Here is a 19,366-nt window from a genome sequence, read left to right on the forward strand (position 1 = left end):
CAGCAAGGTTCTCTCCACCTGAGACAACCATGGGATAAACCCTTTGGGTACACAACTGCCTGAGACCTCGCATGTTCTCCTCCGCAGTCTAGGGGGGTACACACCCAGGCAGAAGCTTGCCTGCAACCAACTTATCTCACCAATACCTGTCTAGAGGTTTCTCATTTTGGAAGACACGAGTTGGGGACCTACCACGGCCTGTCTCACCTGGAAACACAACTGTTAGGGGTTCTGAAGAGGCCAAACACCTGCTACGCTCTCCTCACCTGCCCCTGCCTGGGAACATACAGCTGCTCATCGTCTGGGCAGAGACCAGCCTGGTACTCCTAGGTGCTCCTCATCTGGCTCCTCGCCTACCCAAAGGCTGCTCATCTGTACTGTACCTGCCTTTGGGTCGAAACACCTCATCTGACAGCACATACCTAGAGGCTCCTCACTCGGACCAACACTGTTCAGAGAGATGCAAATGGCCTCTCGCCTGGGAAGCGTTCTTGCTGAACTGGACAAACACCACGACACCCAGGTGGGCAGAGAGCAACGTCTTTGCTCCTCACCTGCCTCTTTAGGAAAATCTCCACCCTACCCGTGGCCCCGTTCTTGAAAAGCCAGATTCTGCGGATATTTCTGTCCTGCGTGACTTTCTGCGGAGTTTAGAGAGAGTTCAGTGCCTGTACCCTTGGAGGGAGTCGAATGGAAACTTGACTGGCGGTTACAAGGCACCTGTAATTACAGGGTGTAGAAATGTGGCCGAGATAAGGGCATTCAGAAGTGATTCAGCCGCTGCCTGTCCCCAGCCTCGGCCCTCTGACAGGGAACACACAGTTCACCTGTCCTGGCTGAGCCACATACCTGGGCACTGGACAGAACCGGCTGCGGCCTGAGAGCAGCACAGAGGCTTCCAAGCCTGGCACAGTGACACACGCACACAGACTGGCATTGAATAACACCAACAGTGTAACTCAGGAGCACAAGCAGACACACACACACAGACATGTAAAGTCACCTAACATGCAGACAGGCTTAACATAAAAAATCATTTTGCACACACGACATACATGCTTGCTTCACAAACACACATCATCCATCAGTATGCATTCAATAGTAATAACATATATTGGCATGCTGCACACACCGTTTACCAAAAACCTGCATACTGTCCACTCAAGTACCATACAATGGCATCCATACAACAGACTGTGGTATTTTGTGCACACTGGCAGAATGTACACACATGTAGCATACATTGACAACCTATGAACACACTAATAACATATGCTGCAGTGCTGTATGCATACACAGCGCAATGACATGCTGTACTCACATGCTTCATATTCTGACATTCTGTTCACACACGTTAAGTATATTAAAATATTGTACTGACACATTATATTAAGACATGCAGATCATACACTGGGGTACTGTACTCACACACATCATGCTGACATCAGACACACAGACATACACAGAAACGCAGCATACACTGACATGCTGGATACACACCGATCTGCACTAGTTAGGCAGTATTAAGGCACCACACATTGGTATTCTGTTCATGTACCTAAGATACTGAGAAGCTTCACCAACACATGTCATTTGCGTTAAAATGTTGTACACTATCTCTCTCTCACTAACACACATGTAACATGCATAAGCATGTAGTGCACACACATACAACTTAAACTGACATACTATTGACACATGTAATATGCAATGCCACGTTACACACACTGACATGCTATACTCACAAATGTCATACTCTGACTTGCTGTACACTGAGGTCATGTATATTGACATACTGTAATGTCACATTGAAACATTATATACACAGGGTGTAAACTTTCAAGTTGCAATCTACAAGCCATCCATAGAAAGTCACTAGCCAACCTCTATTCTATGTATGCAGAAAGAATACCATGTCTTACTCGCCAAAGGCCAATTATCACTAGCCAGTGGCTAGTTGAGAGTGCAGATTAGGTGCCCTGCTATAAAGACATGCATAACATACTCTAAGGTACTGTACATGTGCACATCTTTCATGAACACTTTGCATACACTGACATGCCACATGTAAACACACCAAAAGTAACATATTTTGACATGCTGTACACAGAGGTATTATGTAGTAACTTACTGTACTCACATTTCAAATTGATTTTATGTACACACACTTCATACACTCAGAACCTGAACCAAAACATGTAACAAACACTGATATGCTAAACTCACACTCAAAAACGCACACAAAACATTGCACAACACCCATGTACAATCCACGGGTATGCTTTATACATACACACATATGACACATTGCACACACACATAACATAAACGGATCGTGTGTATTTGAGTACTGCATACTGTTCATGTATGTAAGATTGACATGTGTAAACACATGCAACATACACACTTGCAACATAACCTACTTGGAAAGCAGCACACATACTCACAAGCCCACATTAAAAACAATGACATGAACTACATACATTTTTAACATACAATAGCATGTTCAACAACAATATTACGTTAACGTTCACTTTCGAAAAGGAGAGGAAATCATAGACTGCCTCAAACCCCGACCCTCTCCCTAGCTGCTATCCTCTGGTCCTTTTTGATGATGTATCTATTTGACTGGTCTAGAAAGAGTGAGAAGAGAATGAGAGAGAGAGACAGAGACAGAGAGAGAGAGAGAGAGAGAAAAGAGAAAGTGGGGATAGTAAATTGTACTGCCACTTGCCACGTGGAAACCCTTGTAATCTCCATAATTCCAAAGACAGAGCATCGTTATAAGCAAACTCTAAACAACCTTATAATTTATAATACCAAACCAATTGAATACATAGTGTATTCCCATTTTTCTTTGAATCAAAATAACCTGTAAAACCGTTAAGGTTAATTTATTTAATACAGCATTGTGCTAAACAACCTTATAATATATAATACCAAACCAATTGAATACATAGTGTATTCCCATTTTTCTTTGAATCAAAATAACCTGTAAAACCGTTAAGGTTAATTTATTTAATACAGCATTGTGCTAAAACGATTACAAACAGCCAATTCACATATGTATCCATAAAGACAAGTACAATTAAAACAATATGAACAGGAGACAGATAACTCCATAAACCACACATGACTTGCTGAAGGCAACACACGAGAACATTTAGTGTCTACTGTTATTTGCTCATTATCTGAGATAGTGTACATGAGCATGTTTCAGCACATTGGGTATCTTGTTCATCCTGCTTCATCAGGAACAATTCAGGGAAAAGTGGTAATTCCTCCTTAAAGATAGGTTCACTTAATTAAAAATAAACATAGAAAATATATACAATATAACCTTGCAAATAAAATAGCAGTGGTAATGCTATTGTAATGAACACTAAATACCCATTCATGTTAAATTTTTATTATTTTGTGTCCTGTAAATTAGAAAAGGGACATGTTTTTTTGTTAAATCAACTAATTACAGCCAATTACTTTATCTTTTAGAGTAATATATACTACGCCATTTTAAATTTAAATTGCATCTTCTGTTAATGTTAAATCCTCTGTCGATGCCTCTTACCAAGTTAACCCCTAGTGAAAAACCACTAGAAGAGTAAAATGCCCACTTTACAAAATAACACCCTGATGAATTGGAAAATATCCGTATGTTTTGGTTTACACCTCCTTTACAGGGTGTGGGAAAAGGAATATACCATCTGTTGTTATTGATAGCCAGATGTATACACAAGACTAGAGAACTTACCTCAACTGATGACACTATTAAAAGTAACAGAAATACCTACATATACTTCACTTTTTCCCAAAATTCAGATAATTACTTGCAGTCAGACACAACCTGCATTTTCAGTAACCATTATTGCCACATATTTGTGATCATTTGTAATAAAATGTGGTGGCGTGGAGGGTAACACTATGATACAGCGAATCTGTTTAAGTCTCTTAATAAGACAACTAACGATGACATGGGATGTACTTAGTATGTCAGGCAATTTCTTCTATTTCTGGCTGTAATGCAATGCAATGTATTGTGGACAACCTCCCGCAGCAACTGTTTTCGGGCTACCACTGTATCTGCTAATCATTCTGCTCCCTGCACCTGCTAGCGTGTTGATCTCTTACTTTTTGTTTTTCTGTCTTTATTTTTAAGAGGAGAACCACAGGATGCCTGCAGGCACAATGCAGGGTTGAGTGCCAGGGGGAGTTCAAGTCGTGCCTTTTCATGCCTCCTCCAATATTATAATGCTTTTCACTCATTTCCACGCCTTGCTGCGCCTTGTTAGGCTATGTTATGGTATTTTAGGATACATCAGGCTAGATTAGGTCATGCAATGATAGGTTTCAAATTCAAGGTTCACAATTTGTGGTTAATTGGCACCCTTCCAAGAGCCCACTGACTCCTAGCACATACCACAATCACAGTAAAACTCAGTCTTCCATTGGATGATGATACAATGCAGACAGGATCCTTACACTGGCAACCTACAAAACTAACCAGAGATGTGTCAAGCACATTGTAACTGCCCCATTGTCACAGTGATAGGTCCCATTGTCATAGTGATAGGTACTGGTATTATATAGTTTACTATATTGTGCTGATTACCTATGCAATCCTGCATGCAATATTATGGTAATTATTATTATTGCGTTATTTATAGAGCCCAAAAATTGCTTCGGAAAGCAACAGAGTGCTTTACAATCATAGGAGGGAAGAACATGGTCAAATGAGCCGAGAAGCAGGGAGTTAACTAAAGGCGGAGGGGGCAATTGCTAGCAAGGCATCTAAAAGCAACCAGGGGTGGGAAAAGTGGGGAGCAGATCACCCAGTCTCTTTAGGGTGGGGAGTGGAGGGTGTGTGGGAGGAGCTTATCCTTGAAAAGGAGGGTCTGATCTCCTTCCTGAACTGTACAAGTGAGGGGGTGAGTCTGATTTTGACAGAGAGGAGGTTCCAGGGTCAGACTGGGTCATAAAATTGTCTTGGGCACCAACTCAAAAATGGGCCACAGTCGCAAATGGCAATTCATTCCGATTTGCAGTGATTTGCCCACGGCTGAAAGTACCGCGGGCAAAACGTTTGCATGAGAAAGGTGCGAACTACCAAAAGTTTGCACCTTTCTCATGTGAACACGCATGTAAACTCACACACACAACACCCATAAACCCCCCCCCACCCACTCCCTCAGCACTCCCCCAACATAAACAAACCCCACCTACCTTCATCCTCAGGCTGGGTTCCTGCTGCGCCAGTTCCCTTTCACTTCCGTGATCGGGGACAGGCGCTGCAGGCTCCGTTTCTTTTTGGGGTTTTTTGTACTTAAGGCTGCAGGGGTGTCCCCCACAGCTCCTGCTCACTATACCATAAAGTATAGTGAGCGGGGGAGTTGCGGGAGTGCGGGGGTGTCCCCCACAACTCCCGCTCACTATACTATGAAGTATAGTGAGCGGAGCGATGCAGGGGACACCGCCGCAGCCCCCGTTTTTTTTTTTACAATGGTACCACCAAAGGTTTGAACTTTTGGTGTTCGAACCTTTGGTGGTAGCATTTTTTAAGTTTCGGTCAATGCGACCATTTATTTTCTGTAAAATTGGCCTAGACCATTCATTCCTTTTGTGGCAGACTGTGTGAATAGGTGTTTGAGAAAATGTGATGCAATTTAAATAACATGTTTTCAGCAACAACGGCCAAAACTACATAGTGAAGTAACTCCTACAACGGTCCAAAATTGGCCACAAAAGGACCCTACTTTGACCAAAAAAACAGGGCAACGCTAGCATTTAGCTTTTTTGGTTCAGGCATTGCCCTGTTGCCCGATAGGCGAGTCCGAGCCTGCTTGGGACGTGGAGAAGGCCTGTCTTCTGGTTCTTTCCTTCTTGCAATGGTGGAGTTCAAGTCTGCACATGTCTTTACTTCTGGTGGATCTCAGGCCTCCAGAGAGCCTGAGCTTCTCAATGAGGTAGCTTGGGGGCTTCAGGGTGCCAGCCTTGTCAATGATGCAGTAGGATTTGAAGACGATATGAGCTTGCATGGGGATCCAGTGCAGTTCGATGAGGGTCAGGGTGATGTGGTTGAATTTGCGGATTCCTTTGAGGAATCGAGCTGCAGCATGCAGGACACATCTCAGGGATTCCAGGATAGACAACAGAAGACTTTCCAATTGGGCATTGCCACCATCCAGGTACTAACCACGTGCAAAGAATAAAGGGGACACATTTTGATGATTCTGCAATTGTCTTGCTGAATGCTACTTATTGTGCAATGGCGGAACAGATAGACTAAAGGCACTATGGCAGTCCCCCTTGGCATCACCTCACCCAGAGACAACACTAACAACTAACCATCCAGCCCCCGAGTCTAACAGACACCATACAGCCAAAACCACCATTGCACTGAAACACTCCATGGCGAGAAGACTTGACCAAAACCTCAAAGAACATGACAAGTGTACATGAACAGGACAGACACACTATACAATCTCGTCATTGATAACACACCTTCCCAGCACTAGGTATTGCAGGACTGGCCTAACTGGTCTCCAAAAACACATAGAATCTTATCTGCTCACAGAGCATGGTTCCTTCTCATCTGTGCACAGCAACACTGCAGCACAAATTTCTTTCTGTCCTACCTCTACTGCTACCAATGTCCCACCCAAACGACTCCAGCTTACCCCATCACTTGCAGATCAGTAAGAGCTAAGAGGCTAATAAAAGGGAAGACATCACACTATGTAAAGCCCCAAAACATAACATAGCACACATACACACACGTAGGCTTTGCTGACATGCACAGAGATAATATACTAGACTGCTCCATGTAGCTCTGGGAATCATTTGTTTGGGGGGGGGTGGAGGCTGTCCACAGTGCTGTCATCATGGTACTATATTCATTCTGCACACACAATAACATGCTGTCAACACATAACCTATACTGATATGTCGTGTACACACACATTCACTGACATGCACAGACATAACATACCTGTGATTGAAGCCCAGAGAAACATTTATGTGGCAGCGATGGACACCAGAGGGAGCCAATTTTGCTGCCCCGTTTGGGCAAATAGCTGTTTCTTATGGCGATGTACTGATTCTGCTCACCCAATAACATGCTGTTAACACATACAATATACAATGGTATGCACATGTATCTTTCCTGACATGCTGCAGACAGGACAATGCTCTGTTACCTGACTTAATTGATGAATAAATACATACGTTTTTACAAATTAGAAATGTTCTTGACAATGCTATTGAAGTCTAATTGGCCTTAAATATTTCAGAATAAACACCCTCTTTAGCGGTAATTATAACTGATGCCATAAAAAGCCTTTGATTAGATTCGCTGGAATATCGTTTGCAAGGTACTGGGCAAAAAAAAATAACTCTTCTAGAAAGATAATAAAAGATATCAGAGCTTTGTATGAAAATCCATTAGCAAGCCCTGCTATTATGAGGCAGAATTGGCAAGATTTGATATTTTGAGGGGATGAGTCGGGAAGCCTCCCGCGTCCGCTTCTGTTTATTTTGTCCATGGAACAATCAGCATAAGGCTCTGACTGTCCATTGTAATACAATATCCTAAGTTTATAACCTGATCTTTTAAGATTGCACTATTCGCAGATGATATGACCATCCACCCCACTAAACAAGACATTTAAAAATATTACAAAAATTGGTGCAGTGTCTGAACGAACAATTAAGCAACCAAAACAGATAATAACATAACTTTTTATATAAATATATTATTTTGTATTTTTGTATTTGTATTTTTATTGTGCTTTATATAGCGCCTTTGTCCAAAGCGCTTTACAATAGACGATCAACAGTACATAAAATCAGAAATGCAGATCAGTGTTCGGAAACTGGCAGTATAAATCAATCTGAGGACTGAAGCAGGTGAGTTTTTAGAGAGGAACGGAACAAAGGATAAGAGGTAATGGAGCGAAGAGACAGAGGGAGCAGGTTCCAGTGTAGAGGGGCAAGGTGCTGAAAAGAACGAAAGCGGGATTGAGCACAGGGGGGACAGGGACCATTAAGTATAAAAAGACCAGCAGAGCGGAGGGAGCGAGAAGGAGAATAAAATGAAAGGAGAGATGCAAGGTAGTCAGGGGCGAGTCCGTAAAGAGATTTAAAAATTAGACACAGAAAGTTATATTTAAGCTGAGAGTAGAAAGACAACCAGCCGAGTGAGGCAAAAGAGGAAGAGATTGAGCCCTGATAAATGAGAAGGCAGAGTGAGCGAATAGAAGAATGATAGATTGATTTAAGAGGATCAAGACGTGAGCAGGGAAGACCAAAGAACAGGACAGAACAATAGAATAGTCGGGAAAAGACTAACAAAGAGACAAGAAGATTTGTGGTGTGAAAAGTAAGAAAAGGGCAGACTGCAAATATTGTTAAGTTGGAATCGACCGGCACGCGTTGTAAGAGAGATATGATGGGCAAAGGAAAGCTTAGAATCGAAATAAAGACCAAGATTGGGGGCAGTGGGAGAAACAGAGGGACTGGAGGGTGGAAAAGAAATAGAAGAAAAAGGAGACTGTGACAAGACAGTGTTGGCGGGAAAGAATAAGACTTCAGTCTTTCCAGAATTTAAAGTGAGGAAATGAGAGGTCATCCAGGATTTGATAGCAGAGAGACAGGATGATAGAGTGTGATGAATATTAGGGTAAAAGATGAGAAGGAAAGAAAGAGTATCATCAGCATAGAAGTGGTGTGATACTCCAAAAGATGAAATAATGGAGGCGAGAAAAGAAGTATATAAGGAAAATAGAAAAGGACCAAGGACTGACCCCTGTGGAACTTCATGATCGAGAGAAAAAGATGGAGAGGTGTTGCCACCCCAGGATACAGCAAAAGTACGGTTGGATAAATAAGATGAAAACCAGGATAGAACAGACCCACGAAAACCAAAGGAGGAGAGAGAATCCAGAAGCAAAGAATGATCCACTGTGTCAACAGCAGCAGACAGGTCAAGAAGAATGAGATCAGAAGAGTGTTTAGAATAACGAGCTGTGAGAAGAGAGTTAAGCACGCAAGTCAGGGCTGTTTCAGTGGAATGGCGGGGACGAAAGCTAGACTGAGTAGGGGGAAGGAGAGATAGACCAGGCATGAATGTTGACATTTGTGAATAAACAAGATGCTCAAGAAGCTTAGACAGAAAAGGTAAGAGAGATATAGGACAAAAGTTTGAAACGAGAAGGGGATTAGCTGTAGGTTTCTTTAGGATAGGAATGATAATTGCATGTTTGAAAGCTGAAGAAAAGTAGAGGTGGTGAGACAGACGTTGAAAAAAGAGGCAAGAAAGGGTAACACAAGGTGTAGATTTGAGGAATCTGTAAAGAAGGAACAGGGTCAGTGGGGGCAGCAGTGGGGTGAACTTTGGCCGAGAGAAGAGCCACCTCAGAATCCGATACAGGTGCAAAGTTAGACACGGTATTGGAAGGAATAGGAAAAGGTAAGGGGGAAGAGTTATAAGAGGGTGACGATAGAATATCCTGATGTAAGGAGTGAACTTTAGAAGAGAAGAAATTAGCAAGATCAGATGTTGGTAGAGATGAATTAATGGAAGGATCAGGTATAGGAGGAGAAAGAAGCAGAATTAAAGTTTGAAAAAGCCATCGAGGGTGAGTAGATTGACTATGGAGAAGATCAGAGAAGTAAGTGCGTTTAGCAGACTTAATACAGTTGTCAATGAGGGCATGATAAGAAAAATAGGTAGCATGGTTAGCGGGAGAACAGAGTTTGCGCCAGCGCCTTTCGATGCGGCGTAGAAGACAGCGCATAGAAGAGAGATGAGAAGAGAGCCAGGGTTGGGCAGGTTTGCGAGTGGGCTGAAAGAGAGAAAGAGGGTAGAGTTGATCAAGACTAGAAGCAAAGGATGAGAAGAGAGTGGACGTTGCTTCATCCGCGGAGAGAGTAGAAAAGTGTGTGAGAGATGGAAGATAGTTTGTACAGGTATCGTAGAAGAGTGAGGAATTGAAGTTGCCTAGATCACGCCTAAAGAAAGTATTAGTTGAAAAGGGACAGAAGGTACTAGAAGGAGTAGGCGGGAGCAAAGAAGCCAAAATTAGAGAATGATCTGATAAGTAGACAGGAAGAGCCGATATGGAGGAAACAGTAAATGATGAAGTAAAAATAAAGTCGAGAGCAGAACCAGAAATATGAGTGAGAGGAGTAGAATCAAGTATTGATAGAAAGGGGGATGCTAAATGAGTAGAGGAAAGATGGAGTTTAAAGTCTTCAAGCAAGACAAGAGGTATAGGACTAGGTAAAATGTGACCAAGAAGGTGGCCAATGTCTTTGCAGAATGACCAAAGTGGGCAAGTTAGGTGATAAATAATAAGAAAAGAAATGGCATATAGGAGCAGTGAAAATCTTATACATGAATTCAAACGAAGAATATTCCGGTAAGGGCACAGGAGAAGGAATACATACACAGTTAGGACAATTAGTAGGCCAACGCCACCACCACATCCATTGGCTCGAGGGACATGGGCAAAGGAGGATAGAGAGGAAGTGAGCGAAGCAGCTACATTTGAGAAATCTGAGAGAATCCATGTTTCGGTTATATAGAGGAAATGAAGATGCAAACGTAGAAAAAGGTCCAATACTGCTGTGGTCTTAAATAGTAACCCATTAAAAGATAAAAATCAAGTGTCTTGGTATCTGGGTAACACCTAGTCATAAACAAATGTAGCAATTACATTGCACAGACTTACATGGCAAAGTTTAAGAGTTAAAACTAGTTAACAACTTTGATTATCATTGCTTGATAGAATTTAATATATAAAAATAAAAATCCTGCCTAAAATTACCTGACAGTTTATGTTCCCCAGAGCACAAGTTCAATGGACCTTGCGAGACTGAAAAGTTTTGCTTCCCCGGCTTTGCATGGCCCATTGGGGATGCAGACTGGGGAACTTTACATCTGAATGTGTGAAAGGAACTTGCTGCACTTCCCCGCACATAACAACTGAAAGGGATGCCGACAAAGCGGTACTCCATCTCCTGCACGTATGTGCAAGAACCAGGAAGAGGTTTCTGCTCCCTAGTTCCTGTTCATGTGCGCAGGAACCGGAGGACCCTTGTCATGGGAGGCAGCATCGACAGGAGAAGCATCCAGACCGGGCTGAAGGTAGGTTTAGAATTTTGTGTGTGTGTGTGTGTATATATATATATATATATATATATATATATATATATATATATATATATATATATATATATATATATATATATGGCATGTATGTATGCATGTGTGGATGAGCTATCATAATTGCATATTTGTGGCAAATATTTACGCTTCTCCAATTAAACAATTGACCAGTCGCAACTGCCACTCACGAAACCAAGCAATGGTACACCACCATGGGGGGGGGGGGCCTCAAGAAACCAAGCAGTGGTATGGTATGCAGGGCGCTAGGATGAAGATAGATAACAGCTGGTGCCATCTAATTGGTTTATGAATCTGCAGTCTAATGTAAGGGAGCAGAAATACAAGTCGGACACAATGTTGGCATGTTGGTTGGCAAAGAGGTGCACTTATTTAAGTGCAAAAAGAAAAATTAAAACAATCTTACCCTATTTCTAAGAGAGGTTTCCCTGCCTCACCTAAAAGTACTATGGAGTCTGTCAGGACGTCCAGAATAAAAGACTCCACAGTCCTCTGTCAGAAACCTATTTCCTTCCCTTACATTAAATACTATACTTAAGAAGTGGTGAATCCCCAAGAGTTCCAAAGGTGGACTATATTCTCGGGTATTGCCTCCCTTCCCCCGGCTGCAGTCTCATTTCGAGGAAAACACAAAGTTACGGGTTTGAAGGTTCTCAAAGCACAGTTCAATGAAACATCAGTATTCCGTATTGCCCACCGTTGTCTTCACTGTAGGGTTCTTCCCGGTTAGCCTTCAGGGGTAAGGACCTCTTTTCCCTGGTCCTTCGTGTTTCCTTAATCTTCTTGACCAGGAGGATGACTCCCTCCCATTTGGTCTTCGATTCACAATGTTAGGGGGATGTCTCCCTCCCCCTAACCTTTCTCAGGTGTTGGTATGTTAACTCTTTTTGAGGTAATGTCTCCCTTCCCCTAGCATTTCTACTGTGTCTCAGGTGGTTCAACAAGTGATGGGGATATGTCACCCTTCCCCTGGCCTTTCTCAGGCTTCTCAGCCGGTTCAACAAGTGATGGGGGAATGTCTCTGTTCCCCTGGCCTTTCTCAGGCTTCTCAGGCGGTTCAACAAGTGATGGGGGATTGCCTCCATTCCCCTTGCCTTTCTCCGGCTTCTCAAACAGTGGCAATGTCTCCCTTTGCATGGTTTTCTCGAGCTTCTCAGACAGTTCAACAAGTGATATGGGAATGTCTCCCCTTTCATGGTTTTCTCGAGCTTCTCAGACAGTTCAACAAGTGATGGGGCAATATCTCTCTTTCCATGGTTTTCTCAAGCTTCTGAGACAGTTAAACAAGTGATGGGGGAATGTCTCCCTTTCCATGGTTTTCGCAAGCTTCTCAGACAGTTATACAAGTGATGGGGGAATGTCTCCCTTTCCATGGTTTTCTCAAGCTTCTCAGGTGGTTCAACAAGTGATGGGGGAATGTCTCCCTTCCCCTGCCCTTTCTCAGGCTTCTCAGATGGTTCAATAAGCGATGGGGGAATGTCTCTGTTCCCCTGGCCTTTCTCAGACTTCTCAGATGGTTCAATAAGCGATGGGGGAATGTCTCCATTCCCCTGGCCTTTCTCAGGCTTCTCAGATGGTTCAATAAGCGATGGGGGAATGTCTCCGTTCCCCTGGCCTTTCTCAGGCTTCTCGGATGGTTCAATAAGTGATGAGGGATTGTCTCCGTTCCCCTGGCCTTTCTCAGACAGCCCTGGTTCAGTAACCTGCTAGGGATTGTCTTCACAGCTGAATTTTCTGGTGTGGGTTGCCGGCCCTTATTTCTTTAGATCTTTCGCACATTGTATTTGGGATCCTTCTCTCCCAAATACTGCCATGAGGAAGAAGGCTTAGGAGGCTAATGATTATGAGTTGGGGGTCCCAGACCCTTATTTCTTTAGACTTCTGCCCTTTCGGGTCTGACCAACTGTTCCCGGTAACCCAGAGCTCCACAGAATGCTGACCGGTGTTCTCCGGTTGTCCGTAGACCTCACCCACCTCTCGCTTTGGCTTCACTTGGCTTCTTCAGGAGCTGCAGAGCTTCCATAGCATTCCCGTTCTTGGGCTGAGCGTATCCTGATGACTGCATGTCCCAGCATCGTCGATCGGCAGGGTGCGTGGGGCCTCTCTTTGTCTGGCAGTCTGTCAACAGCGGACCTTCCTGGAATGCCTCTGCCTACGGGTAAGCGTCTCGGTTTGTGCTCTCCTAGCCTCTCTTCTCCTCTCACCTTCGAATTTCCCAGTTCCTGCAGGGCAGGCTTCTCCATTTGGATTGTCCATCACTACTTTTTAAAATGTGACATTCGCAGGCCTTTTCTGAACCACTAGACCGCTCACCATAGTTGTTTCTCATAGTGATCTTCATGGTTCCGCATTTCTCCCTCGTCTCAGTACTTTGCAAGTGTGCTGTATGATTTTTCTACCTGGGCTACACATATTGGCATGTGGGTTATTTAAAGAGTTTGTGTATGACAAGAAGTAGAGGGAAGGGTTGATAGAGTCTGGGATACCGCATTTTTCCTGGATAGTCATCCCTGGTCCCATAAGTGGGACGCCTCCCCTTGAGATCCACCGGCAGGGTACCACCCCCATGGCGACTATCCGGTAGCAGCCTCACCTCCCTGGCCTCAAAGGAAGGGGCTACCCTAGGGAAGCAGGGACGATATCCTGGGATTCGTCACACTAAGAGGAAAAAATGAATTCAATTGCATGCTGTATTCACACAAACACCCATTTAAAATACATTGACATGGTGTACAAATGCATACACATAACATTCATTGACATGTTGTACACACCTGAAATATACAGATATGATGTATACACACATACCCGACACATAGTGGTGTCTTGTAAACAAATACACACACACATATACACATTGAGATACACGTACCAAAGACATGCTGTACAACCATAACATACACTAATCTGCACATACATACTTAACACAAAGTGACATGCTGTACACATACACATGTAACATTGAATGCACTTTGTCAGTGTAGATGTCACTATTAATGTGATGAGCACACATGGCTTGTATGCTGTATATATGCACATTTAACATACTGAAATGCTGCACACACACGTAACATACTGACATTACACGTCCACACACATCCATACACAATATATTTGAATGTTGTGAGCATTTCCACACTATCAAATATTGGCATACTGTACACCCACTTGTAACATACACTGTAAGGATGTTCACAAGAGTAAGTTACATATTCCCTGGAGACAATCTTTCTGCATTTTTGTCCATCTGTCTTTCCGGCTTTCACTGCTTGCTACTCTTTTCGCCTCTCCACACGTCCTCCCAGCTATCACTGTCTGCTACGTTTTTTTATGCGCTATGATCTTATCAGTATCTAAGCATGTGACAATGCATCTTTTAAAGGGATTCTTGCGAAAAACTAGAAGATCCGCCAGTTGATCACATCGATAGAACTAGCTAGTCCCAGCCCCAAAGCCCATTATGCCAGGGGTTTGAAACAGTAAGGAGGATCTTGATCGGAGACAGCGTGATGGAATATATTTTTGCATTGAATTTTGTCTACACCCGGGGCAATTGCCAAGATACACTTAATGTGCAATTGTCAAATGTTTAAAGATGATCCTGGCTTTAATGGGTAATTAATGAAGCTTGCGCCTAATGGAAGATATACGTTTGGAACGAGAAGTGTTAGAGATAATGCGAACTGCTGCATTTTGCAAGACCTGAAGAGATTGGATGGCAAAGTTTGGGGATCCTGCATAAAATGCATTGCAGTAATGCCAGGTTGGAGCCTAGGACAGCTCTACCAATCACAGTGGAGTGATATTCAGATAACAATGTCAGATAACAAAGGACTACGTTGTCTCAACAACATTAGATGGGAATTAGTGGCACTGTTTCAAAATTAAATGTAATATAGTTGCAAAAAACCAATTTACAAAAATGTACTTATATTTAGACCAACAAAAAAAACATAATTATACATGATATCCTATAAAAATGTATTAAACATTACACATCAAAAAAGGGAAGAAGTGTCCAAATACAACACAGAGAGACATGCTAACACAGCACTTGATGCAAAAGACCTATACATCAAAATACAGCATATCAATCTAATTCAATGCCCTGACCCAATATGTTTCTGTCCCGACACAAATCAATGTTGGACATTCCTCAGGGGTAGCTATGTTTGAAATGCATATGTCTCCATGCACTACGACAATTAATAGAGAAGAAGATAGGCCCAGTAGGCACTTCAAGATTAATAATTTACATAGTGGGTTTAATTGAGTGTCTATAAGGTAAGTATCCTTAATAAGGTTTTTGCTACTGGGTGGTTCCGATGACAAGGTCTTCTTGTATGTGGGCGATGGTCTTCTCTCCCGTACGCAGCCGGACTCATCCATAGCGGCCTTGTGGCATGAAATTTTAGAATTTGGAGCGGAGTAAACTATACAAAATCCAATGCTTTGGGTGGAAACATCACTCGAAGAAGAAGGGAATCATTGACAAGCAGTGGACCGATCCTGTGGGACAAGGCTCACATTACCTATTTAGGGGTCCGGATCCTGAACACTATCGGCAAGGTGTACCAGTCTAACTTCCCACAACTGTTTAGAGACTTAAAGAGCGACCTAAATCAATGGCACAAACAAGAGGTGTCATGGGTAGGAAAGATCGCTGCACTTAAAATTAAGCTGGTCCAGAGGTTCCTTTATCATAGCTTTCTCTGCCCATGGCGATTCCAGAGAAGGAGCTTGAGAAACTACAAAAGGGGTTGACGACATATACATATGGGTCAGGAAAAAGCCACAGGTAACATGGAGGTTAATGCTGTGGTGGGGTCCCCAGTGGCAGCCTGAGAGGGCCAGACATCTCGAGGTACTGCCTTGTAATCGTCTCACTTTTTTGCATGGCAAGAGCCTGTCAACTGTCCCTGCTGGAAGCAAATAGAGGAGGCATGCAATTCAGCTCCTCTTTCGGCCCTGACCCACCTCGGGCCAACAGGCAGAGACCCAGAGGCTGGCCCGTTGGCGGTCACTAAAAATACGGTTCACTGCAAGAGGAGGGCGGTTTACCGATGGGGAGTCAGCTGCGGCCTAGGCCTCTCACCCCAGTCTGGGACAACTCAGAATTCTCGCCGGCGCATCAGCTCAACCGGGTTCAGCAGATGGAGGGAGGTCTGATGCAGGAGAAGGACTTCTTCAATAACGGAGAGGGGAACCTCTCCTTTGAAGCATGCAAAGAAAAATGTCACCTCAGAGAAGAAGAAAGGTTCAGGTACGCCCAACTTAGACACAGGATGTCACAGCACAGAACAAAAACACAGGGGGGGATGGAGCTCAGAGCATTGGATGGCACCCTATCGGCAGCAGCACCTAAGGGGAAAATGGCATCCTTATATAGGCTCCAAGAGAGGGGGGACCCGGCAAGGAAAGAGAACTACATGCTCAAATGGCAAAGGGATCTGGGAAGGGAATTGGGGATGGAGGAGTGGAATCGGATCTGGGCCCGCACATTCAAAAGCTCCAAATGTGTCACGAAAAAGGAAAGGGCAGTGAAAGTGTGCTATAGATGGTATGTCATGCATGAAACTCTGAACAAAAGCAACCCAGGACTATCGCCTCAGTGCTGGAGGGGATGCAAAGCCACGAGGACGCTCCTCCAACTCCTGTGGTCTTGCTGAAATCAGCCCAATTCTGGAAGTAGGTATTAGCGCAGATACGGCACATCACAGGGCTGACAATTCCCTGGGATAGCACTGATGGTAGACACAGGTGACAGGACATTCCCACTAACGGGCTATATAGCCAATCTAATCACCCACCTCCACACGGCACCAAAGATTACAATTGCCCGCCTCTGGAAGTGTAGCGAGGGGCCGGTGATCACTACGTGGTGGGCAAAATGCTGGGACACAGCAGTGGCAGAGAAGATCACAGCAACACGCTTGAGTAAGCTGGGGAGATTCCATAGCACCTGGTCCCCCTTCTATGGGTATGCAGAGAAGTTCACAGGGGTGGCGTGTAAACCACTGACCCTCAGATGGTGCTCAATGGACTGATCCCTGGATGGGAAGAAGTGGCCCGAGAGACAGAGAACCTGGACATTTTCTGGAATGGTGGACAATTGGGACACTGAGCTTCCCGACCGACTATCACTGCCTGCTACCTTTTTTTTTAGTGCCCACCTGTCTTTCCTGCTCATTGTCTGCTACTCTTTTCGACTATCACTGCCTGCTACTCTGTTTTCAACTATCACTGTCTTCTACTTTTTTCTCAACTGCCCATCTTTACCTTACCGGCTATCACTGCCTGTTACTCTTTTCAACTGCCCACCTGTCTTTCTAGATATCATGGTCTGCTACTTTTTTTTCAACTGCCCACCTGTCTTTCCGGCTTTCACTGTCTGCTACTCTTTTCAACTGCCCACCTGTCTTTCCGCATATCACTGTCTGCTACTTTTTCCAGCTGTTCACCTGTCCTTTTGGCTATCACTGTCTGCTACTCTTTTCAACTGCCCACCTGTCTTACCGGCTATAAGTGTCTGCTCCTTTTTTGACTTTCCACCTGTTTTACCAGCTATCACTGTCTGCTTTTGTTTCCAAACTTTCACTTGTCTTTCTGGCTATCACTGTCTGCTACTCTTTTCCAACTGCCCACCTGTCTTTCCGGATATCACTGTCTGCTACTCTTTTCAACTGCCCACCTGTCTTTCCGGATATCCCTGTCTGCTACTCTTTTCAACTGCCCACCTGTCTTTCCGGATATCACTGTCTGCTACTCTTTTCAACTGCCCACCTGTCTTTCCGGATATCACTGTCTGCTACTCTTTTTCAACTGCCCACCTGTCTTTCCGGATATCACTGTCTGCTACTCTTTTTCAACTGCCCACCTGTCTTTCCGGATATCACTGTCTGCTACTCTTTTCCAACTGCCCACCTGTCTTTCCGGATATCACTGTCTGCTACTCTTTTTCAACTGCCCACCTGTCTTTCCGGATATCACTGTCTGCTACTCTTTTTCAACTGCCCACCTGTCTTTCCGGATATCACTGTCTGCTACTCTTTTCCAACTGCCCACCTGTCTTTCCGGATATCACTGTCTGCTACTCTTTTTCAACTGCCCACCTGTCTTTCCGGGCTCTCTGTCTATCTTTCTGATTCTCTGCTTCTCGTTCTACTACCTCACTCTTCATACAAATCGGCATGAAAATATCCCTAATGCGTGTAACCAGCACCCAGCAGTCGATCAGAAGTGTTGTATGAGAGCCAAGACAGAGCTGGAGACTTAGGGCCTGATTTACCAACACGTTTTAATGGGAAACCCCAGCCAGCCACGATACACTTATGATGTTATGATAGGTTATTTATAACGCGCTTAATACCCAGAGGTTTCTAAGCGGGAACCGGGGACCGAACCTGCGTTGCTCCAGGTCGTTTTGCTTCCAAGGCTAGCACGTTGCCACTGGGCTAACCTCCGAAGACAACACAGCCCTAAACATACACACACACTGCCATTCACAGGCACCGATAAACATGACATATATCAGTAGATATATTCACTAACACACACAGACATGTGCACCTGCATTCGATGATATACACTGATGTTCACCTCACCATCACAGATAGGCATACGCATACAATGGCTGGCACATGCGGATATGCAGTCACACATATACACAGAAATGGGACGATACACAGGCACACACAGCCATATTTTGGCATTCACTGCTGGTAAAAATGCTCAGAAACATCCGAGGCTGGCACAAACATGCCTACCCCCTGACATTTAATGGCACAGACAATGCCACAGGCATACAAACACAAACATACCAACATGGATCAGTAGGTGCACACAGACACACACACACACCTAATCATTCACTGCTGGCCCACACAGACATGTAGAGGCACACAGACATACACGAGCATAGAACGACATGCACAGACACATGTAGACGTGCAACCGAGACATACTCGGGTACACAGACTGTAACACAAAGACATACCTGCGCACGCGGAGATGCACTGACATACTCATACAGACCTCCCGTCACAGACTTACAATGGCACACAACCAATATTCACTAACCCACGCAGCCACCGCGGCATACACAGCCCCCTCCCCCAGGTCAGGAAGCAGTCCATAGGGTTGGGCGGAGAGGGGAGGAGATGCTTTGCAGCGGGCGGCCGTGGT

The sequence above is a fragment of the Ambystoma mexicanum genome, chromosome 1p (assembly GCF_040938575.1).
Source record: "Ambystoma mexicanum isolate Mex_15411 chromosome 1p, UKY_AmexF1_1, whole genome shotgun sequence".
NCBI classification, from domain to species: domain Eukaryota; kingdom Metazoa; phylum Chordata; class Amphibia; order Caudata; family Ambystomatidae; genus Ambystoma; species Ambystoma mexicanum.